Below are 24,785 nucleotides of genomic sequence, written 5' to 3'. Positions count from 1 at the left end.
TTTTCTGCTGGGAGTTTTCCACGGGGGTATCTATGGGGAGGGAAGTTTCAAGGGAGTGAACTTGTCAGGGGAAATTATACACTGGGGGAATTTGCCAGAATTCTTATACAAAATTCTTTTTTATATGTCTTGTTTTCTCTTTTTCTTCTCCATTTTACGCACAGAGTGGTTAAGAGTAATTGTCCGGGGTAAATTTTTACTAGGATTGAATTGTCTAGAGGATTTTTTCTGTGGAGAGGGTTTCTCCGTGGAGGTGGGGCCAGATTTCCTGGCATTATTTAAAAAATGATCAAAAATTAAATAAAAAACAATTTTTTTCAACTGAAAATAAGGACCAACATTAAAACTTAAAACGAACAGAAACTATGACGTATATAAAGAGGGTTTTCCCCTCCTCAACACCTCGCTCTTTACGCTAAAGTTTGAATTTTTTCCCGATTCTTTAATAATGACTCCTGAAACACAAGGGCCTTTAATTAGAACAATAAGACGCTTTTTTAAAATTGCTTAAAAACTTTAGCTAAAGTTTGAATTTTTTCTCAACTCCTTAATAATGACTCCGGAAACACAAGGGGCGTTTAATTAGAACAATAAGACGCTTTTTTAAAAGTACTTAAAAACTTTAGCGTAAAGAGTGAGGTTTTGAGGAGGGGGTAACCCCCTTTATATACGCACAAATTTCTGTCCGTTTTAAGTTTTAATGTTGCTCCTTACTTTCAGTTGAAAAACTTGTTTTTTTTTTTATTTAATTTTACTAAAGAAAGTCTACTAACCAAACTGTGCACAAAAATAACATAAGAATGAATAAACCATTTCTTTAATGAAATCACTGAATACTACCAAAAACAAGAGAAGGTGATATTCCATTGTATTGAAGTTGCCTATCTTCTGCTCCCTCAAACGTGGTCCCTGGATCGACGTAAGCTTACTGTATTTAAAAACAACAAGATACAATCCCTTATCAATGTGGCTTATAATCAGAAGTGATAAGACAGAGTTTTATTTCCAAATGCACCCCATTGGCAAACATTGCCAAACTTCCATTTCTTGTAAAAAAAAATTAATGTAATAAAAACAAATGCAAAGGGGAAACAGAAATCGTGATAAAGGAACAGCAGTAGAGGTCGTTCTGAACTAACATCAATGCAAAGGAAAACTACAAATAGCTTCAGAAAATCAACATTTTTAATCGGTCAATAAACAAACTAAATCTAACAAACAAAATGCCACACAAAATATGCTAAATACGAGTATGTAAAAATTTAATTGACGATAATAAAAATTTTCAATAAAATTAAAAATTATAAAAATAATAAAAATTAAAGATAATAAATAAAAAGTTAAAACGAAGAAAAGTATTAATAAATTGAAAAAGTTCAAAATATACAAATAGAGCATATGCAGTTAAAAGGGGAAAAAACAATAATAAAGCGGTCTTAAACGTCAAACCAAAGAGAAAAAGAGAAAATATTTGTAAGAAATACTCTAACTCAAAAACTGTTCCTTCGTTCTACTGGCTTAGAATCAAACAGTTCGTGGTAACGAACTGTAAGTAAGGAGCGACCCGGCTCAATGGTAACCGAAACTCTAAAAAACGGAATTTTGGTACCAATAGATACATCAAAAGAATCAGATTTTAAATCTGATTTCAAAAATATAAGTTTCATCAAGTTTAATCTTACCCATCAAAAGTTACGCGCCTGAGAAAAGTTGGCTGATTTTCGAAAACAGGGGAAGAGAGCATTAAAAGACTACAGAACCTTAATGATAGTCACACCATTAGATTCAACGTATCATAGAACCCTCCTGCAGAAGTTTCAAGTTCTTATGTACAAAATTATAGAACTTTGCATTTTTTACAAGAAGAAACATCACGGGTGCGTGTTTTTTATTTTCTTTTCTTTCCCCAGGGGTAATCTTATTGACCAAGTAGTCCTAGAATATCATAGTAGGACTCATTGGAAAGGAAATTAAAAATTCTAGTTCCCATTTTAAGTGACCAAAAAAATGGAGGGCAACTAGTCCCCTTCTCACGCTTATTTTTTTCTCAGAGTCACCAAATTAAAATTTTGAGATAGCCATTGTGTTTAGCATAGTCGAAAATCTAATAAATATGTATTTTACGATGACTTAATCCCCCACAGTTCCCAGGGGAAGTGTTGCAAGTTATGAACTTTGCCTATTGCTTACATATTGTATTGTTTTTTGGCAAGTATCCACACATTTTCCGCCATGATTTTTTTGTGGTGGGGAGGGGGGCTGTAGGCGGGGTTGACTCTGGAGAATCTTTCCGTAGAGGATGTTTCTTTGGGGTAAGGGAAATTTCTATGAAGGGGGTGCCGGATTTCCAAGCATTATTTAAAAAAACGATTAGAAATTAAATTTAAAAAAACAAGTACGTTCAACTGAAAGTAAGAAGCAACATTAGAACTTAAAATGAACCGAAATTATTACGTATATGAGGGGGTTCTCCCCCAAGTCAATACCTCGCTCTTTACGCTACAGTTTTTTTTTTTATTGCTTTAAAAAGAGCTATATATTATAATTAAACGGCCTTTGTGATTCAGAAGTTTGTTAATTAAATTTTTTTTTAACTTTTAACGTAAAGAGCGTGGTATTGACTAAGGGGAGAGCCCCATCATATACGTAATACCGTAACATATACGTAATAAAAAAAAAACAATAAAAAAAAACAAGCGATACGGCTCAATAGTAAGCGAAACTTTGATGTCAATAAATGTATCAAAAGAATGGGCTTACAATGCTGATTCTAAATATATGAATTTTATTAAGTTTAGTATTACTCATCAAAGGCTACGAGCCTCAGAAAACTCACCTGATTTTTGAAGAGGGGGGAAACATCCCCTAAAAGTGAAAATTTTTTTAATGAAAATCACACCGTCAGATTCAGCGTATCAGAAAACCCTATAATATAGGTTTCAAGCTCCTATCTGCAAAAATCTGCAACTTCGTATTTTTTGCCAGAAGAAAAATATAAGAATATAAAAGTTCGTTACGTAAGTTAGTTTGTAATTAACATCAGAATCAAATTTAGAAACAGCCATTTAGCAAAAGAAAAGTAAAATTTTGATGCAAATTTTGTTTACTTATTCAATGACGGCGAGCCAAAATAAAAGCTGCATTAACTAAAAAACGATCAGAACTTAAATAATAAAAAACAAGTTTTTTTAAACTTAAAGTAAGGAGCGACAATAAAACTAAAAACGACAAGAAATTATTCCTTATATTAACGGGGTTGTTCCCACCTCCACGCCTCTAACTTTAAGATAAATTTTTACTCTGTCTAAAAAATTTATTTTTTAAAAAAAAAAAAAACTTTATCGTAAAGGGCGAGATGTTTAAGAGGGGACAGCCCCGTTCATATACAGACTAATTTCTGTTGTTGTTAGTTTTAATGTCGCTCCTTACTTTCAGTTTAAAAAACTAGTTTTTTTTATTTAATTACTAAAAAAGAACCAATCAGACTTTCAATTTACTAGCACAAAACTTGAAATAGCATCAACGAGTAAGTGCCAGAACGGGCAAAAAGGCGGGACTGTTTGGCTTCCCTTTCCAACATCGGGGCTATTCGGAATGGCTTCAAAAATACGTCACGAAGATAAACCAACAGAATTAAAGCAAACTTCTCAATACAAAATTATAAAACAATAGTTTCTCTTTCTATCTTGAAAAAGAAGAAGGAGCCTATAAGTCAGTTACAAATAAACAGAATTTCGGTAATATATAGTATTCTAGTGATAAACCGCGATAGACTTGGGCGACTTTGGGGTCAGACATGCAAGCAGGAATTCAGCTTTTTGCCGAAAAAAAAAACGCTAAAATCGACGGTTTACGGTATTCGGGTGTAAAAACTCTGGAAAGGTTGGGGAAAATGTCAAGGTTTCTGGGTTTGCAAGACCCAGAAGACCTCTCTTTGTACGTGTTCCTCTTTGAGATATGTATATTTAACAATTTTAGATCCACACTTTCTTAAAATTATCATTTATTCAACGTACATCTGTATCACAATGCATAACCAATGTTGGTATGGTAATAGTGACACATCCAGAAGAAGATGAATTTAGTACAGGTCATAAATGCAACCCTATTAGCGAGGAATCTTAAGGCAAACAAGATTCAAATTTTTGGACGAAGGTCATCTCACCACAAGTCAATTATTGTGCGGCTACTTTCCGTCGAATTCTTTTTACCTTAAGTAATACTTTGATAATGAGAATGTTTTCTGGATTCCAAGTTTAAATTTGCATCAAGTGGATAATTATGACATAAAACTGTGTATGTATTATTTTCTGTTTTGTGAACTTTTCAGCAAGGGGGTATCCAGAATTTTTGTTCCTGGGGTGATTTGGGGGGGGGAGGAGTTAAAAAAAAAGACCTTATCAAACGTATTAAAAATTTTCTTACCTGCATTGCTTTTAATTTTTACAAGTCAGACAAAAACTTCAGGGAGAAAGGGTTCAAACCTGGTCATCCCCCCTGGGTACGGTCTTGCCTATCAGACTTAGGAAAAAGAGGTCCAGAAAAATTAGGATGAAGCTACTGTTTTATTTTAGTCAGAGTTGCCGTAGCTATGGAGTTTGCCTTTTTTTCATAGATTTTGCTTACGATGCCAGATGCCATTTATGTTTAGTAGCCCTCTCCGTTCCTCTAAATAGATTTGTCGTAGTAGCCCTGAAATAAAAGCTCGTGCGAGGTTAATTTTGGGAGGTTAAAGAGGGAAGTTTTGAACAGATTGGGATGGAGGAGGAGTGTGAGCAGCTGTATTGGCCTCAGGTGGTTTGGTGATACGGTGAGTTGTTTGTAGTACTAGTAGAGATTGGTCGCTAACAAAGTAAAGAGAAAGTGTATGAACATACAAAATTTACTACCGGCAAAAAAAGAATCTCTTGCCAATTTAAATTATTCTATGCAGTAAGAAATTTCGCAAAGAATACGTTCCAGAGATTACACAATTCATCACGTTAAGAATTCGAGATTTTTTTTTTTCGAATTAAATGAAGAGGTACATTTCAATACCTTTTACTTTACGCTAAAATTTAACTGGTGATTAACTGAAAGTATTATAGGATGTACAGGGGCGAACCCCCAGCATTTTTAATATGGGGGGGGGGGGGAAAGATGGGCCCATATCCAGATAGTCAAGGGGCTGGGATATATAATAATTTTGTCCCCACATTATTTGGAGGGACAACTGCCCCCCCCCAAACGATGCCCCTGAGAATGTAAAATGAAAAGCTATTCGGTAATTTCTAAATAAATAAGAATAACACGGTATTTCGTCGTTAAGGCATTGTCAAAAATGGTCTTTAGATCATATTAATCTTAAATATCAGATTAATCTTGTGTTTGATTAAATGAAAAAAACAAGTTTTTTTAACTGAAAGTAAGGAACGACACTAAAACTTAAAAGGAACAGAAATTATTCCGTATATGAAAGGGGCTGTCCCCTCCTCAGTGCCTCGCTCTTTACGCTAAAGTTTGACTTTCTCACAACTCTATTTTTTTTTAAACAATAAAAAACTTTAGCATAAAGAGCAAGGCACTGAGGAGGGGACAGCCCATTTCATATACGGAATAATTTAGGTTCATTTTAAGTTTTAATGTCGCTCCTTACTTTCAGTTAAAAAACTAATTTTTTTATTTACTTTCTGAAAGAATTCAAATTAATGCTGGTTTTGATTTTGGCTCACCGTCTCTGAATAATTAAAACGAAATTTGCATATTAATGTTACTTTTATTCGGTTAAATTGATTCCTCCAAACGTGTTGAATTTGATTTACGAACGTCTTTATTAATAATAAATATACGTAACTTACGAATTAACTTACGTATCGAACTTCTATATTCATATATTATTAATACGTATATTAGGGGGTTTGCCCCCTAGTCAATACCTTGCTCTTTAAGCGAAAGTTCGAATTTTGTTCCAATTCTTTGAAAATGACTCCTTAATCACAAAGGCCGTTAATAAGAATAAATAGCTCTTATGAAAGTACTAGAAAATGTTTGGCTTAAAGAGCGAGGTATTGACTAGGGGGTGAACCCAATCATATAGCTAATATTTTCTGTTCATTTTAAGTTTTGATGTTGCTCCTTACTTTCAGTTGAAAAACTTGTTTTTTTATATTTAATTTCTGATTTTTTTTAAAATAATGCTGGGGAGTCCGGCACCCCCTTCATAGCAATCCCCCTTCCACCATGAAAACTTCCTTTATGGAAAGATCCTCCCACATAACCCCCAACCCACCCCATCCCCCACTACCAGAAAAAATTGCCCCTGAAAACGTCTGTATACTTTCCAATAACCAATGCTATATGTTAACATTGGGTAAAGTTCATAACTTTCAGCCCTTCCCCCGGGGGCTTCAGGGGACTAAGTCATCCTAAAAGACATAGTTATCACATTTTCGACCATACTAAACAAAATGGATATCTCAAAAGTTTGATCGGGTGACTTTGGGAAAAAAATGAGCGTGGGAGGGGGCCTAGTTGCCCTCATTGTAAAAATCATTGTAAAAATCAAGTTCTTTTGATGCATGTATTTTTATCAACATTTTTTTTAATTTTTCAGATACTATCGGATCCTCGCCTAATTTTGATGTTTAATATGGTATAAAATAAGTCATTCATGCAGTTTTGGAAATTTCCCGTCAATCTTTTTTAAAAGATGGGCTAATAGCTCAACTTAGTCAAAGTGATGAAAAACTTAATTAGAGTAATTAAAGAACCTAATTAGAATACAGTCAAGAAAGATAGTCTCTGTGTGAGGGAAAGCTGGCAAAACTTTTTCAGAGTTTTTCGAAGCAATTTTTTGGGAAGAGGGGGGAGTCCCTGTCAATATCTTTTAACAATGGATCCAATATCTCAGACATGTGCCCGATTTTTTTTTTTAGAGTGGGAGGGTACAATAACAAATAACAAATCCTATTTGACAATTTGAATTACAAGTGCCCAGAAATTTGGAAAAATTTAGGATTCATTTTTTGGAGGGGTTGGACCCTGATCCCCCCTCCCTCTTACAGTCCTCTAGTAGTTGTAATAATTTGCTTTCAAAAGGTGTGGTGAGTTTTTTATTAAAATATTTACATTAAAAAAATTTCTAGATTATGATTATATTTATGAAGTTCTGGGCCATTCACCTTGAGAGTAAAACCAATAGTTACCTCCAGGACATTGGTGCCAATTCACAAAAATGCTGGGAGAGCCCAATGTATTTTCAGAATCTAAAGGGGGGACAATTTTGCTTTCTGATTTTGCTTCCAACAGAAAAAACAACATTCATTTCAATCTATAGAGCAAAAACAGATATTTTTCTAAATTTAGGGGAGAGGCAAAAGAAACTAGGAGGAAAATACCCCCTAATTACCACCACTGCTCCGGAAACAGGGTTTTATGTATTTCAATCTTTCTCATTGAATTAAACTCCCAGTCGCTGGGATAAAGGAGTAAACGACAATGAGTTGAAATACTGGCATGGATCTGGTCTAAAAAGACTTTGAACCGCTCGGCAGACGTCGGGAACACAATATAAATGGGACTCGTCATTAAGACAAATCGTCCACCTAGAAACAGATACCAAAGACAATGGCAGAATATGGTCCAGCAAATCGGGCTAAACAGAATACTCCCGTCTCAAGCACAAGTAGAATTATGTGTAAAGACCTGGCATTTCGGATGAGCCGCAAAAATGCAGATACGTATCCTACTGTTTTTGTTGCGTTTGAGTAGCAGGGCCTATAGAGGTGACATGGTTGAGGCTCAGGTCAACCATGTTAATAAACTAGGTTGAGGCTCAGGTCAAAAAGGTCCATTGTCTCCAAATACTGTCGTTAGTATTGAAACGATTAATTTATTTACTGAGTATATGCATCATGGGTTGAAGCTTCGTACACCTTTGGAGGTTTTAGGCTCGAACCGAACAATATGACCTAAATAGCGTATTTCTCATTATCTACCAGTTCCAATTAGGAATTAGTGTGATAAGCAGTATATCACATTCTTTTGTATAATAATTGAAAATGGAAAACGTTAGGGTGCTCTCGGCTGAATCTTCAGTCTAGATTCAAACACTTCAGTATAAAGAATTGAATATCAATCCTCAGATGTTTCCTTCTTTTTGCTTTTTTCATATTAACTTTCTAGTTTTGTTGGCGTCCCACATCTTGCCTATGCCGCGAAACTTGGACATTTTTAAAGATAAATCAAAGTAAAATCTTATCCCCTAGAACCACCCTAATTACGTTTATTTAAATATTCTCCTAATAACTGAAAAACAAATTTTTGGGTACGAGGGGGGTTGCCCCGGGTGCAAAATTTTTTAGGAGAGCAAAATTTCAAACAAATAATCTAACGGTTATAACCATTTTGTAAATTAGATGGAGCAGTTAATAAATGACAATAATTAATAAATTACTAATTAAGTAATAAGATAAACATAAATTTAAAAAATAATTAAACAATAATAATTGAAATAATTGAATCTAACTCATCTTTAAGAATTAAACAGTTTAAGTAGTAAATTAAAAAAAAATATTAATTATTTAATAAATACAAAATAATTTTTGTTAATAAAAGAATTTTTTTTTCAAAATTTGGCCTGGAAATTTTGTGGGAGGCAGGATGGGGAACTAATCAAGATTTATCCCTGGGTGCAAGAGAGGGCAGAAGCCCAACTGTTGCATCAGGGAGTTAGAATTCCAGCAACCCAAGATAGCATCTGCGAAACCTAAAAGTTTCCCACAAATCTTTAAAATAGTCCTTGAATGTGTATGCGATTCACAAATATTATGTACTGATTTCAAACTTTTAAATGTCGAATACATTTGCTCAGGATCACTAATCCTAAGCTAATAAATAGCCCAGTGTTATTTGCAGCAGTGTTTTTATTGCTACAAAAGCGAGCAGGAACCGTGCCAATAACAATCTCTTAGCGGCTCCAAAGACTTAAATAAATATATAAGTGACTGTTCAAAATTGATATCGATTTTGTCTGCTGCTCTTTTGCTGATTTTTTGTCAAATCAATCGTTTTGGTTGATTTGATTAGCTTTGCACAGAGGCAGTTTTGCAGAGGGACAGAGGGGGCACTTGCCCCGGACACAGACATTTTAGGTACGCAAAATTTCTAATAAATAATTTAACGGCTATAATGTAATTTTTGACATATCATATTATTAAAATAAATTAGAGAAGTAGTTAATTAATGAAAATAATTAATTAAATATTAATCAATTAAAAAATAAAGTAATTAAAAAAATTAAATAGTAATAATTAATTAACCTAATTGATAAACTAAAATAATTAGAAATAAATTGTTATTTAATTAATAAATTGAAAATAGTTTGGTAATTTTACCCCCTTGTCCATGTTACACCCTTAATCTTCCAAACAGCTTACTATTTGTTTATGCCACAAGGTCTTTGTTATGAAAGGTCCTTTGTTATTTGATTTTACTGCAATTAATCAAGGATGAACAAAACTGATTTTGCTTTTCCCGAAAGCAAATAAAAAAAAAATTACCTATATTTGTATTATCTTGTTGGCACGTGTCCAATTATTTTAGCCAAAATAACACTGCTTATACAAAAACGAAAACGAATGAGACACACTTTAAGAAAGAAAAACATATTGCAACTACCCTTTGTATTATAATACAAAAAAAAAATAATAAAAAGCACTCCAGTCCCCTAATTTAATAAGTTTAATGTCGTTTTGTTATGGTGCCTCGTATAATTTGCTGGTCAGAGTGAATCACTGTATATAAATATAATAATATGTAAATATAATATATAATATAAATATATTTATAAATATAATACAGTACGATCATTCCTTATCTCAACCATTATATAAAGCCGGACAACATTCTCCGGAGAACATTTGCCATAAGGGACATACGATTTTTTCACGGGTAGACAAGTCAAATTTCCCTTGAACGCAAAACTTGGCTTCACCTTTGTAACACTAAATTTTAACGAATCTATTTTTAAATTAATTTATTCCAACACATATATAAAAATTGGTAACTAGTAGTGCAATGTTATTATTAGGTGTTTTAAGGAATTTCAAGTAGGTTTCGAAGTTTCGAGTTGGTTTGAAAGGCATTTTGAGAAAGTTTCTGCCAAAATACGTGTTCCAGGATAATACACACTGGACCGCTGATGCCAGATTAAATGGAGGAGCTGTTTGTACGCGCTGAGATTGTAGTAGCCAAAAATCCTTGAGCCGTGATCTTACTGTTATATTATTTATATATAGTGGTGGGAATGCTTCTTTTTCGACAATGCTCTTTCTGCTTATGCAATATTAGTAAATGTTGAAAATCTGAGAGAGCTTGGTTGCCAAGAAGTGCAAACATATAATTTTTTCATGCACAGAACGTGTATGGAGAACCTAAAGGTAAAAATTAGGTAAAAACTAGGGAAAAAAGGTAAGCAAAATGAGATTCTGAGCCTTTGGGTACAACAGCGGCGATATATGTTCGCGAATTTTTTCATTAGTAATGATTGCCATTGCCTCTGATTCAGAGAGAGGGTCAACCATTTTTAAGTATTTGTATCCATTACGGGACCAACAGGATTTTTCACCTTCCTTCGCAGGATAAAGCTTGGAAGCCCCTGTGGACAAGGCCTATAATTTTACTTTATTACGAGGCTTTTATGGTAAATGCACAGCCGCCTAATATACCCGAACAATAACCTTCTGAAAATATTCTCTATAATATAAGTTGTTGCCCATGATGGCATATATTATCATTTAAATGTCCTATTACATCTAAGTTTAATGTGGTCTATGTATTTCTGTTTTTCATCATGATAGACATGTATGGTATTTATGGTCAAATCTATTTGCATTAGAAGTGGCAGCGCACCATAACTGTTTAATCTTTTCTATTGCAAAGATGACATAAGCTACTAGAACACTTTCCAGCCCAACTTTTTAGAGGTAGGGGTTATTTTAAAAATTATTTATGCACAGTCCTGTGGTGGCGCAGTGGGTTTGACCTCAGCTTGGTAATGCGGGACCCAGAGATCGAACACCACAGGAGAAGACACCACAGGGCTGACGCAAGGACCTAAGTATTCAAGACGCGTCGTTAATACGATACAAATACACAGAAAAATTATGAATACACAAGATTATTGAAATTGCGCTGCACTTTAATAAAATTCAACAAAAAGCACTTTAATAAAATTAAAATGCACTTTAATAAAAAAAATTCACTTTAATAAAAAAAAAAATGCACTTTAATAAAAAAAAATGCATTTAATAAAAAAAATGCACTTTAATAAAAAAAATGCACTTTAATAAAATTCAACAAAATACTTCTATGATTCTCCATGCCCTCTTTGTAGAGTATTTCCTAAGCAGTTGATTATACCAAACCTGATTGACATTGGACCTCATGATGATCATTATTGGGTCATTTTTATTGTGTCGTCAGTTTTTTTTTTTTTATCACTTGGAAGCTTTGATAGTTACACTTTTCTGCGATTAAATGCGCTCTTTTACGAAAAGCAAAAGAAGCAAATAAGAAATTTTCTGAAGACGGTCTTTTTCTCGCCTGCTCCTCTACTGGCTTAGTCTCTCCTTCTGCTGTTGAACCTTATTTGTTGCTGCCCCTCTTTTTTTGTATTCGTTTCTTACCTGTTATTTTCCTTTGTGTTGTCTTCTTCATTTTCTTCCTTTTGTTGAAAACCAATCCTTTTGGATGAGACCTTTAATCCTCTTCATACTATTGAGTTACATACTTTACGGGAACTAAAATGCTTCTCATTTTTACATGTTTTGTAATCTCCACTGAAAATAAGTGAATCAGGAAGATGCATCATTCAAAACAAAAAAATATGTCAACTGTTTTACCCAATTCAAAGATTTGCAAGTATTATGGAAAATTATTCTGAGCTTTTCATGCCACATAATACGTAGTAATCTTTTATTTCTATTTATTCATCTTCTTTCAGTTTTTTATTTTTTATAACAAAGAGTCAAGGGGTTTTGTTTTGTCTCCAATTTCGGGCATTGAGGAATTGAAATGTAGCTTTATCAATATCAACTCATTCTATCCATGATTTCATCTGCAAGTTTGGTTCATCGCGTTTTATATTGTCGATAAACTTAAGGCATTTCACAACTCTTTCTAATTCTATTAACAAAGCAGATCTTCCAGAAGATTGCTCAACAATTGATTCGATAAGGTATAAAATTAGATCGCTTTCAAAAACAACAAATTCGATTTCCAATACTTTCGTGCAATCAAGCACAATAACAAATGTCGTAAGTAAGTCCTTTGCTTTAACATCCGTCTTATCTATTGTGCAATATAACGAAAAATCACCCCACAAATGTAAGAAAAAAAAATGAGTGTGTATCCATAGGTGCGAACCTTGCATCTTGTGCAATGAACCAAACAAATTAATAGGCCCTTTAAAAGGCTTGTCAAATAATTAGAATAATGTCATTCTGATATTTCAGGACATGCCCAGAACTTTTTCTTTTTTAAATACTCACTTGCACAAAAAAATATATATTCTGATGTAAGAAAGAGTGAGAGAGAGAGAGAGAGAGAGAGAGAGAGAGAAAGAGAGAGAGAGATAAGTTGTTTTTCTTAGTGCTTAACCTCTCAGGAATTAGTGCAAAAATAAAATAAATTCTCTTTAATGCTTAACCACTTGCATAACATCACTAATACCAATCACTTGGATGAAGGGGTTAGGAATTAGAAGAGGTTGATTTGAAGAGGACCTTGAGTAGAACCAATATTCTCTGCAAGGCTCTTACTTTTTTATGAGAAGGCAACATAAGCTTGAATGTAATATAGAATTTCGTGATGATTCTCAAATCTATTTTTTTTTTCTTGTGAAAGATCGAATGCAACTTGGAATTCAAAAAGTTGTATTTACAAAAAAGAATAATGAAGATTGTGATCTATGGACTTAAGAAGCAAATGAATACTAAATAAAAAAAAAATTAAAAATAAAAACTGATTACCATTAGTAGAAATAAAAATTTAGTTTAATACTAGAGAGAATAATAGAGAGAAAGTGCTATCTTAAAAGTAGTAAAGTTTATCGATAAATTATTGATATCGGCATTAGGATATATAAGATAATATAAGAAATATAATTATCGACATTAAGAAATATAAGATATCAACATTATCGATATGTCAAAGCAGCATAAGTGCACAAGATTTCAAATAACAAATAAAAGTAATTTCAGGCAATAGAATGCAATATTTAAAACTCGAGTAAACTTAAACTATTATTCTAATTTCTTAATATTGTTCAATTCTCCTGATATTCTAAATTCTTAATATCCTAATCTATAAAAATCCCAAAAAATTCCAGTGCATGCAAATGCATCAATACTTATATAAAATAATTTAGACTGTCTTGGCTTGTGTTAGTAAGCCACTAGAGACCCCAAAGAAATTGTTCTACTGAAAATTTTTGACTAGCCATTGAATAAAAACTTCAGTGTGTTTGAAAATACTTTCTCTTGCTTTAGTCGTACAGGCTCCCAAGAGCTTAATGGCTGACCATTTCTGTATATGTTATTCCTTTTTTTCTAATAAATTAATTCTCTCTCTCCATCTCTCTCTCTCTCTCTCTCTCTCTCTCTCTCTCTCTCTCTCTCTCTCTCTCTCTCTCTCTCTCTCTCTCTCTCTCTATCTCTTTCTCCCTCTCTGTAGTTTTTTCCTACACATTAGACAAAAAGCGGAAAGTTGTGGAGAATAAATGAAAACTCATACAAAGAAAAGTTTACCATAGGGATCCAAAATCTTTCAATGACCCGATCGGCTTGCCTTGAACCTTTCTAGTTCTATCTGGTAACACTTCGACGACAGTCAGTGGTGCAAGCAGTTCTTTATTCTTATAAAATATAAAAAAACAAGTTTTTTTTAACTGAAAGTAAGAAGTGACATTAAAACATAAAACGAACAGAAATTATTCCGTATATGGAAGGGGCTATCCCCTCCACAACGCCTTGCTCTTTACGCTGAAGTTTGACTTTCTCACAACTCCATTTCTTAAAAAAACAAAACTTTAGCGTAAAGAGCAGGGCGTTGAGGAAGGGATAGCTCCTTCCATATACGGAATAATTTCTGTTCGTTTTAAGTTTTAATGTCGCTCCTTACTTTCAGTTAAAAAAGAATTGTTTTTTTGTTTAATTTCTGAACGTTTTTGAATTAATGCAACTTTGATTTCGGCTCACCGTACATGGATAATTAAAATTAAATTTGCATATTAATTTTACTTTTTTCCGCTAAATGGCTTTCAAAATTTTTATCTGACGTAACTTACGAAATAACTTACGGAACGAACTTCTATATTCGTATATTTTTATTGCGTAAATGAGGGGTCCCCCCCCCCTAGTCAATACCTTGCTCTTTACGCTAAAGTTCGAATTTGGTTCCAATTCTTTAAGAATGACCCCTGAATCACAAATGCCGTTTAATTAGAATAGATAGCTTTTTTGAAAGTACTAAAAAACTTTAGCGTAAAGAGCGAGGTATTGACTAGGGGAGAACCCCTCATATACGTAATAGTTTCTGTTCGTCTTAAGTTTTAATGTTGCTCCTTACTTTCAGTTGAAAAAGGTTGTTTTTTATTTAATTTCTGATCGCTTTTTTAAACAATGCTGGGAAATCCGGCAGCCCCCTTCATAGAAATGTCCCTTCCCCCTTGACAATATCCTCCATCAAGATTCCACCACGTAGCCTCCTCCTCTGACCCCCCTCCACACCAGAAGAAATACCTCCTGAAAACGTCTGCATACTTCCAATTAACAAATACTATACGCAAACTAAAACTTTTATTTTCCGTTCGAATGAGCCCTCTAACCATATTTTATGACCACTGGATCGATACGATTACCCCTGAAAAAAAAAAAAAAAAAAAAAAAAAAAAAAAAAAAAAACGCATCCGTGATCTTTCTTGATCTGGAATCCGTGATCTGGCCAAAAAAAATATAAAATTCCACATTTTTGCATGTCAGAGCTTGAAACCTCTACAGTAGGGTTCTCTGATACGCTGAATATGATGGTTTGATTTTCATTCAGATTCTGTGACTTTTAGGGGGAGTTTTCCCCTTTTTTCGAAATAAAACTGTCTTTTCTATGACGAAATCATTAAGAGTTCCAAATAGGATGATGACCGACTGTGTTACTGAAATATTTAGAGTCTTTGTTTTATATTTTTGTTTCAGTGCCTAATAAAAGGACCTATCTCTATTTGGAACTCTTATTGATTTTTTCGAAAATAAGGCAACTTTCGATGTGTAAGACTAAACTTGATGAAATTTAAATATTTGAAATCAGCATAAAGATCCGATTCTTTTGATGGATCTATTGGTATCAAATTTTTGAGTTTTTTAGAGTTTTGGTTACTATTGAGCCGGGTCGGTCCTTACTTAAAATTCGTTACTACGAACTTTTTTGATTAAACCCATTCTATAGCCCTTCAAGGTCCTCATCAGTTTCTCGTAACCCTTTCGGCTACATACATGAAACTGAAAAGCCTTGGAACCGAATTTGAAAATTATGAGAAAACTTAGAAACTGGTAAAAAAAAAGTCGGTGAAATTCTTATTTGAGTCTTCTTGGGGAACAAGTTCCCCCTGTTTGATTCTCGGTAGATCCATTTTTCCAGTTTCCCATATGATCATTTTAAACGGGTCATCATTTACCAATTCTAAATCTATCATAGGCATCTATCTTTTTTTTTTTCTCCATACCCGGGCACTTCGTATGGAAGGACTTGTCGTAGAAATTTCAAAAAGGGCTCATTCGATTGGAAATTGGAGTGACTAGTGCCCTTTTTAATAGTCGAAAGTGATTGGAGGGCAACTAGCCCCCCCACGCCCATCATTCCCCCCCACACATTCAATCAAAATTTTGGAGATAGCCATTTTGTTCAGCGTAGTTGATTTCCAGTTCACCGTAGTATATTTTTCTTCTGGCAAAAAATACGTTGCATATATAGTTGCAGATTTTTGCAGATATGAGCTTGAAACATATGTAATAGGGTTTTCTGATAAGCTGAATCTGACTGTGGGATTTTCATTAAAATTCTTTCACTTGCAGGGGATGTTTCCTCCCTCTTTAAAAAATCAGGTAAAATTTCTCAGGCTGGTAGCCTTTGATGAGTAATACTAAACCTAATAAAACTTATATATTTAGAATCAGCTTTATAAGCCCATTCTTTTGATACATTTATTGATATCAAAATTCGTTTTTAAAAGTTTCGATTACTATTGAGCCGTATCTCTTGTTTTTTTTTTATTACGTATATGTTATTACGTATAGGAGGGTGTTCTCCCCTTAGTCAATACCACGCTCTTTACGTTAAAAGTTAAAAAAAATTAATTCACAAACCCCTGAATCACAAAGGCCGTTTAAATAGAATACATAGCTCTTTTGAAAGCACTAAAAAACACTGTAGCGTAAAGAAAGAGGTATTGACTTGGGGGAGAACCCCCTCATATACGTAATAGTTTCTGTTCGTTTTAAGTTCTAATGTTGCTTCTTACTTTCAGTTGAAAAAACTTGTTTTTTTTTTTAATTTAATTTCTGATCGTTTTTTAAATAATGCTTGGAAATCCGGCACATCCTTCATAGAAATGTCCCTTACCCCAAAGAAACATCCTCCACGGAAAGATTCTCCCGAGTAACCCCCTCCTCCATCCGCCCCCCACCAGAAAAAAAATCCTTCCTGAAAATATCTGTATACTTCCCAATAACCAATAAAATATGTAAGCAATGGGCAAAGTTCATATCTTGCAGCCCTTCCCCTGGGAACTGTGGGGGATTAAGTCATCCTAAAAGACATATTTATTAGATTTTCGACTATGCTGAACAAAATGGCTATCTCAAAATTTTAATTGGGTGACTTTGAGAAAAAAATGAGCGTGGGGAGGGGGCTTAGTTGCCCTCCATCTTTTAGAGGGCACGCATCGTGATCTTTCTTCGAGCAAAAAATGCAAGTTTCCACCTTTTTGCAGATAGGAGCGTGAAAATTCTTTAATAGGGCTCTCTGATAAGCTGAATGTGATGGTGTAATTTTCGTTAAAGTTAATTAAAAATGCAAAATTCCACATTTTTGCAGATAGGAGTTTGAAGCTTCTTCAATAATGTTCGTTGATAAGCTAGAATCTGATGGTGTGAATTTCGTTAAAGCTAATTTAAAAAAAATTGCAATTAAACAAAATTTTATAGTTTAAAAAAATTGAGTTTTGAGAAAGTCAAACGTTAGCGTAAAGACAGAGACGTGGAGGAGGGGACAGCCCCTTTCATATACGGAATAATTTCTATTCGGTTTCAGTTTTAACGTCATTCCTTACTTTCAGTTAAAAAAAACTTGTTTTTTCTTATTTCATTTGTGAACGATTTTTAATTAATACAGATTTTGATTTTGGCTCACCGTGCATGAATAATTAAAACGAAATTTGCATATTAATTTTACTTTTATTTGGTTAAATGGCTTTCTCGAAACTTGTTGAATTTTATTTACGAACGTTTTTATTAGTAATAAATATACGTAACTTACGTAACGAACTTCTATATTCATATATTTTTAATACATATATTAGGGGGTTTGCCCCCTAGTCAATACCTTGCTCTTTAAGCTAAAGTTCAAATTTTGTTCCAATTCTTTAAAAATTACCCCTTAATCACAAAGGCCGTTAATTAGAATAAATAGCTCTTATGAAAGTACTAAAAAATCTTTGGCTTAAAGAGCGAAGCATTGACTTGAAGGTGAACCCAATCATATAGCTAATATTTTTTTGTTCGTTTTAAGTTTTGATGTTGCTCCTTACTTTCAGTTGAAAAACTTGTTTTTTTATATTTAATTTAAGATTTTTTTTTAAAATAATGATGGGAAATCCGGCGCCCCCTTCATAGCAATGTAGCTTCCCCCATGAAAACTTCCTTCATGGGCAGATCCTCCCATGTACACCCAGACCTACCCCCACCCCCCACGATCATAAAGAAGGTCCCCGGAAAACTTCTGTATACTTCCCAATAACCACGGCCAAGTTTTAACAGGGGGTAAAGTTTGTAATTTTCAGCCCTCCCTCTTGGGGCGCTGAGGGAGTGAGTCATCCTAAAAAATATATTTCTAATATTTTTGACCGTGAACAAAATGGCTATCTAAAAATTTTGATCGGGTGACTTTGGGAAAAAATGAGCGTGGGAGGGGGCCTAATTACCCTCCATTTTTTTGGTCACTTAGAAAGGGCACTAGAACTTTTAATTTCCGTTCGACTGAGCCCTCTCACGATATTCTAGGACCACTGGGTCGATACAATCACCTCTGGGGAAAAAAAAAAAAGAAAAAGAAGAAAACAAAAAAACAGGCATCCGTGATCTTTCTTCTGGCAAAAAATGGAAAATTCCACATTTTTGTAGATAAAAGCTTACAACCTCTACAGTAGGGTTCTCTGATACGCTGAATATGATGGTGTGATTTTCATTAAGGTTCTATAACTTTTAGGGGGTCTTTCCCCTTTTTTGAAAATAAGCCAAATTTTCTCAGGCGCGTAACTTTTGATGGGTAAGATTAAACTCGATGAAACTTATTTATTTGAAATCAAAATAAAAATCTGATTCTTTTGATGTATCTATTGGCATCAAAATTCCGTTTTTAGAGTTTCGGTTACCATTGAGCCGGGTCGCTCCTTACTTACAGTTGGTTACCACGAACTGTTTGATTTCTCCTCGTTTTAGGTTTCATTTATTTATCGATGCTGATTTGTGGTAGTTTCACACTTGGTAGATTATTTGATTTTATTTTTGCACATTTTTTGTTTTATGGAGTTCTTTACTTTTCTTTGAAAAACTTATTTTGTGGAAAAAGTTTTTTCAATTAATCTAGGTTAGAGTTGGATTTTATTCGAGTTTATAAATACTCTTCAATTAACATAATCTGTAATCCCAAATATACTTCAAAAGGGTGTATGATAAATACTCTTCCCCGAAAACATTCCTAGAAATGTTGTATCTTGATACTGCTGTATTGTTTAAGCTATTGATTGCTATAGTTTTGAATAAAAACAAATGAACAGAATATATCTGGTTGTTCAAAATTAGAATCTTATACGCTGATGCAGATGGATAACACTTTTTCTATTGATAGTGGTCTTGTTTCAATAAAAAACAGGGCTTTGGGGCATTCATAATCTTTACTGTTAACCATCATGTTTGAGTTTCGAGGGAACTACAGCTTTCTTTTTTTTTTCCTAAATGAAGTTTGATTTTTCCTAAATTTTCCAGAATTTTCCTAAATTCTGGAAACAAATACGGAAATACTTTGGTTCACTTTTTGTTGCAGAAATATGTCGATCTTGTCTTGGAGGCCTACTAAAAATCTTTTTTTAACAAAAGATTGCTCGTTACTATCAATAGAAAGAAAAAAAAACTAAATTTCATTTTTCAGCCTTTTTGCCCTCCTGTAAAATTGATATTTTGTAAAACACCCTGTTTTGAATAATCGCAGCTACAATATTCTCTGAAATTCAAAGCATTAGGCAAGGAAGGTGAAAGCACTACTTTTATTCAGGGTAGTTTGTATTTTTTTCAGATTTAACTTGAATACTCATATTCTTTTTGTATTTCTAAGGTTTTGTTTTTTTAATTGACAGTATTTTTCGTTTGTTTTATCATTAAACTATTATGAGCAGTCGAAGTTAAAATGATTCAATGGATGTTGGTTTATATATATATATATATATATATATATATATATATATATATATATATATATATATATATATATATATATATATATATATATATATATATATATATATATATATATATATATATATATATATATATATATATATATATATATATATATATATATATATATATATATAAAAAAATATATATATATATATATATATATATATAAAGAAAAAAGGAAATTACGTAAAGTATAAGAAATCAACTTGCAAAAGTAACAACAAGCAATCATGAGTTTCGTCACATTTCTTTATTTGACATTTGACATGTCACATTTTTTTTGTGACAATGTGACATTTTGTCACATTGTAAAATGAAGGAAGAAATGTAATAGCTTTTAATTTAAAGTTTCTAGTCGTCAAATATCGTGTTATGCTGTTTTTCAACACTTTATTTGTTTATTTAATAAAAATCCAGAATTGAGACCATCATAAAGGTTTCTTTGTTTATTTCCTTTTTTACGGGGGAGACTGAAAACGGAACACGGAGAAAGTGGTTTTGCATGTATGTGTTCATGGAATTCTTTTTGTATCAACAACGGTTTCCTGTTTTGAGGACGCTGAAAGGGCTTTGTATCATCTGTTTTTTCTACTTTTTCTTTTCTGACTAGCATCAGTGACAGGGTTGCCATCCACTGACAAAAAATCACTAGGTTCTGAGGGATTTTCTGATTGATTCAGTGATTTTCTAGTCGTCAAATATCGTGTTATGCTGTTTTTCAACACTTTATTTGTTTATTTAATAAAAATCCAGAATTGAGACCATCATAAAGGTTTCTTTGTTTATTTCCTTTTTTACGGGGAGACTGAAAACGGAACACGGAGAAAAAGGTTTTGCATGTATGTGTTCATGGAATTCTTTTTGTATCAACAACGGTTTCCTGTTTTGAGGACGCTGAAAGGGCTTTGTATCATCTGTTTTTTCTACTTTTTCTTTTCTGACTAGCATCAGTGACAGGGTTGCCATCCACTGACAAAAAATCACTAGGTTCTGAGGGATTTTCTGATTGATTCAGTGATTTTCTAGTCGTCAAATATCGTGTTATGCTGTTTTTCAACACTTTATTTGTTTATTTAATAAAAATCCAGAATTGAGACCATCATAAAGGTTTCTTTGTTTATTTCCTTTTTTACGGGGAGACTGAAAACGGAACACGGAGAAAAAGGTTTTGCATGTATGTGTTCATGGAATTCTTTTTGTATCAACAACGGTTTCCTGTTTTGAGGACGCTGAAAGGGCTTTGTATCATCTGTTTTTTCTACTTTTTCTTTTCTGACTAGCATCAGTGACAGGGTTGCCATCCACTGACAAAAAATCACTAGGTTCTGAGGGATTTTCTGATTGATTCAGTGATTTTCTAGTCGTCAAATATCGTGTTATGCTGTTTTTCAACACTTTATTTGTTTATTTAATAAAAATCCAGAATTGAGACCATCATAAAGGTTTCTTTGTTTATTTCCTTTTTTACGGGGGAGACTGAAAACGGAACACGGAGAAAAAGGTTTTGCATGTATGTGTTCATGGAATTCTTTTTGTATCAACAACGGTTTCCTGTTTTTAGGACGCTGAAAGGGCTTTGTATCATCTGTTTTTTCTACTTTTTCTTTTCTGACTAGCATCAGTGACAGGGTTGCCATCCACTGACAAAAAATCACTAGGTTCTGAGGGATTTTCTGATTGATTCAGTGATTTTCTAGTCGTCAAATATCGTGTTATGCTGTTTTTCAACACTTTATTTGTTTATTTATTAAAAATCCAGAATTGAGACCATCATAAAGGTTTCTTTGTTTATTTCCTTTTTTACGGGGGAGACTGAAAACGGAACACGGAGAAAAAGGTTTTGCATGTATGTGTTCATGGAATTCTTTTTGTATCAACAACGGTTTCCTGTTTTGAGGACGCTGAAAGGGCTTTGTATCATCTGTTTTTTCTACTTTTTCTTTTCTGACTAGCATCAGTGACAGGGTTGCCATCCACTGACAAAAAATCACTAGGTTCTGAGGGATTTTCTGATTGATTCAGTGATTTTCTTCAATAATCTAGTGATTTATGTGCAAACTAGTGGTTTTTTGTTTAGGCAATTTAAAAAATCACTAGAGATAGTGATACATCACTAGGGGTGGCAACCCTGATCACTGATCATATTTATTAGGTTGCAGCTACCGGTGCAATCACGATAATAAAATTTAAGTATCAATTTATGGATTTGAAACAGAGCTAGGCCTTGTTAAGCAAGTGATTTTCTGGTACTGCTTAAGGTCTCTTTGATGAGACTGGCTCATAAAAATAAAACATATTAGAAGTGGGTAAATACTGTTTTTAAATTTAAATTTACTAAAAATAAGAAAATAATTTCTTTTTTCTTGCTACCAGAAAAATTAAGATTTTTAAGACTAGAAATGAAATCGGGTGCTGGTTATGATTTTAATTTTTTTTATTTTTTTTTTTAATTGTTATGAAATGTGGCCGTGTCCGCACTTTAATTTCTAGTCTCAATGAATTTCAATTTTATCCTAGCAAAAAAAGAGAAACTTATTTTCTAGTTTTAGAACACTTGGCGGCGCAAGACTTGTTTTTTAACTTGTTAAAATATTTTTATTTTAGCATATATCGAAATTTTTAATTTTCTATTTTCCATATAAGCATTATCCGTATATACCACGGGTAAGGCACCTACCGTGGAAGATACAATTTCTGGGAGGTTACATATTTTTGGAAAGCTAGACTTCTTTATCAGGTAAAAAGAGCTCTTAGAGTGTCGCTAAGAATGGGCAGGCCAGAGGTCTTGTTAGAAGGGGGCCATAAACTTCTTTTTTCATTGCAAAATTTAAAAAGCATTATATTCTGACAAATTCCCCCCTCCCACCTTATTGCTGGCTACAATTGTAATTACAATTGACCGCATTATTTGATAAAATTGGCACAGGGAGAAAGACATTTTTCGTAGCTAAAACCATTTTTTTTAGCGACAACTTAGACATTGGCCTGGGTATAAGGCTAGCACGATTCAGCTGTCTAAATTTCATTTTCTATTTATCTTCTTTTCAAATTTAACTGAAATATAACCTACTTCTAATTAGCTTTTCAACTACTTTATACCCCCTTATTGAACTGCCACAAGTTCAGTCTTCCGAATTTAAAAATACGTTTATTTTGTTCTACCGAACGGCCAAAATCAATTCGTATTGGACATGGTTAATAGAGAGAATTTTACTGTTTGTGGCACATTGTTTACGGTGATCCTTTTCCTCTACGGCTAATTTCCCTTAAATCATTTTCCTGGCGTAGGTCCTAGGTTGCCTATTAATCATTTCGCCTGACAAAGCTATCGGTTTAACGTCATCGAGACGAAACGAATGGTCAGCAGAGTCGCCAAACAGACTGATAGGTAGAAACAATACTTCATCCGGATTCATTTTTCTTCATATAACTGGCCTTCCTTTACATTCTTCTGAAACGCTTGTCATAATGGGTGTCAAAACATAATTCTTCCAATTCGCGAAAGGGAATGCCAAAATATTGTTATCAAAGGGATCCGTTATTAATCAAATCTACTGAGTTATTTCTCGTGATCAAGAAAGCCTCCAAGATGTTTCTTTGAAAGTGAAGGGCTCTCGAAAGTTTTACAGCGGGAAAAGGTTTGAACGATATATTTTTCGAAAAAAAGAAAATTATGTTTTGGCTGGAAATTCAAAGATTTCACACATTTCGTTGTTTCACCCCCTTTAAAAGCAGCAGCCTCCTGCAGGAAAAGATGCCCAAATGGGAGAGAAGGAGTTTCAGCCCCCCCCCCCTAGAGGACCAAAAATTTAAAATTGCATTTCGTCTAAGATTCAGAAAAATAGGACGTTTTTTAGTTACCCTAGTAGCACTCTTCACCCCTACAAAAAAATAACAGGTTTGCCCATCCCCCATTAAATTTTCTCTAGGGGTCTAGCCCGTCGGTACCTTACTCACAAAAACGCTGTGCTTATCCTGCAGTTGGGATGACCATAGGGTTTTTACTCTTGTTATAAACGAAAACATACAAATATAAAAGAAAGATAAAAAAAAAATACACACATTTTGCCACGAGAACCGATAAATGTCAAATCCCCTTGCTCCCCTATAGACTGCTGTTCTGTAGATGCAAGTATTCAAATTTTTTTCTGATCTTGCTGGCACGATCTTTGTAATATTGGGCATTCCAAACATATTCAGTGATTTTTCCTTTTGCCAGTCTATATAACAAGTTATTAAATAGTGTTGTAGTTTGCTTCGATGAGCTAAACAGGGCTTACAAAGCCTAATTTGTAGCTTCAACTAGGGTAAGTTCTGCAAGGCACCTAATCCATACCCTCTTGAGGGCTAACACCACATTTTCAGGACTATTATTTGCAGTTCCTTATCTTGTGAAGTAAAGGTGTCTCTGGGAATATTTGATCATTTGTTTGCACAAATAGAGCCTTTATAATAGTCCTGCTTGAGCGTTTCCCCTTGATGGCTATACATAAGTGATTTACAAGGGATCATAAGTTTCATAAAACACTTTTATTTAGCTTTGTCTAAATAAAAGTTTCTCGTACTTCAATTAAACTGAAATTTTGAACATACGCATTTGTTTACAAAGTCAATACCTGCATCAGAGAGTATTAATGAAATGATTCGGTAACTTAAATTAATAATCAATCTTTTATATGGGTTATTTTGAAACAAGCTGCCCTGCTGACGCTGATTACGTGCTAATGATAATGACAATTGGATGTTTCAAAGAAAAGAAGCACCTAGTAATTGTCTCGTGGTATCGCACAACGAATTCTTTATTAGTCCAAAGAGTATGGGTAACTTATAAGAGCCAACACTGGTGCTAGTGTCGAAAAAAAATATTAGTGCCATCTAGCGTTTGGCGACACTTGACCTTTTTTCAAGCTTTGTATCTTTTTTTTTGTCAGGAACTGGGATCCGAAATGTTATTACTATTCTAATTTTACCAATTACATCAATTAAATTAATTATTCTTATGATTACACTGGCAGAAAA

The 24,785-nt window shown here is 33.5% G+C and overlaps 1 protein-coding gene across 4 annotated transcripts in view; it reads left to right on the top strand.

Moving 5' to 3' along the window:
• The window catches only part of LOC148950065 (G protein-coupled receptor moody-like), a 343,869-nt gene that overhangs the window by 110,497 nt on the left and 208,587 nt on the right, over positions 1-24,785 (top strand). The window contains exon 1 of one of the 4 annotated variants that reach the window (XM_089092105.1): positions 4,244-4,296. The exons of the other annotated variants lie outside the window; for them this stretch is intronic. The gene's annotated coding sequence lies outside the window, so the exon portion shown is untranslated. Of the gene's footprint in view, positions 1-4,243; positions 4,297-24,785 lie in introns of those variants that run through there. 4 annotated transcript variants of the gene reach the window in all.

This window comes from Artemia sp. Qi Xiang Cuo, chromosome 7, assembly GCF_049724085.1.
Source record: "Artemia sp. Qi Xiang Cuo chromosome 7, ASM4972408v1, whole genome shotgun sequence".
In the NCBI taxonomy this organism is placed as follows: domain Eukaryota; kingdom Metazoa; phylum Arthropoda; class Branchiopoda; order Anostraca; family Artemiidae; genus Artemia; species Artemia sp. Qi Xiang Cuo.
The sequence above is the reverse complement of the archived record's forward strand: the minus strand, read 5'-3'. Positions and strand labels throughout refer to the sequence as shown.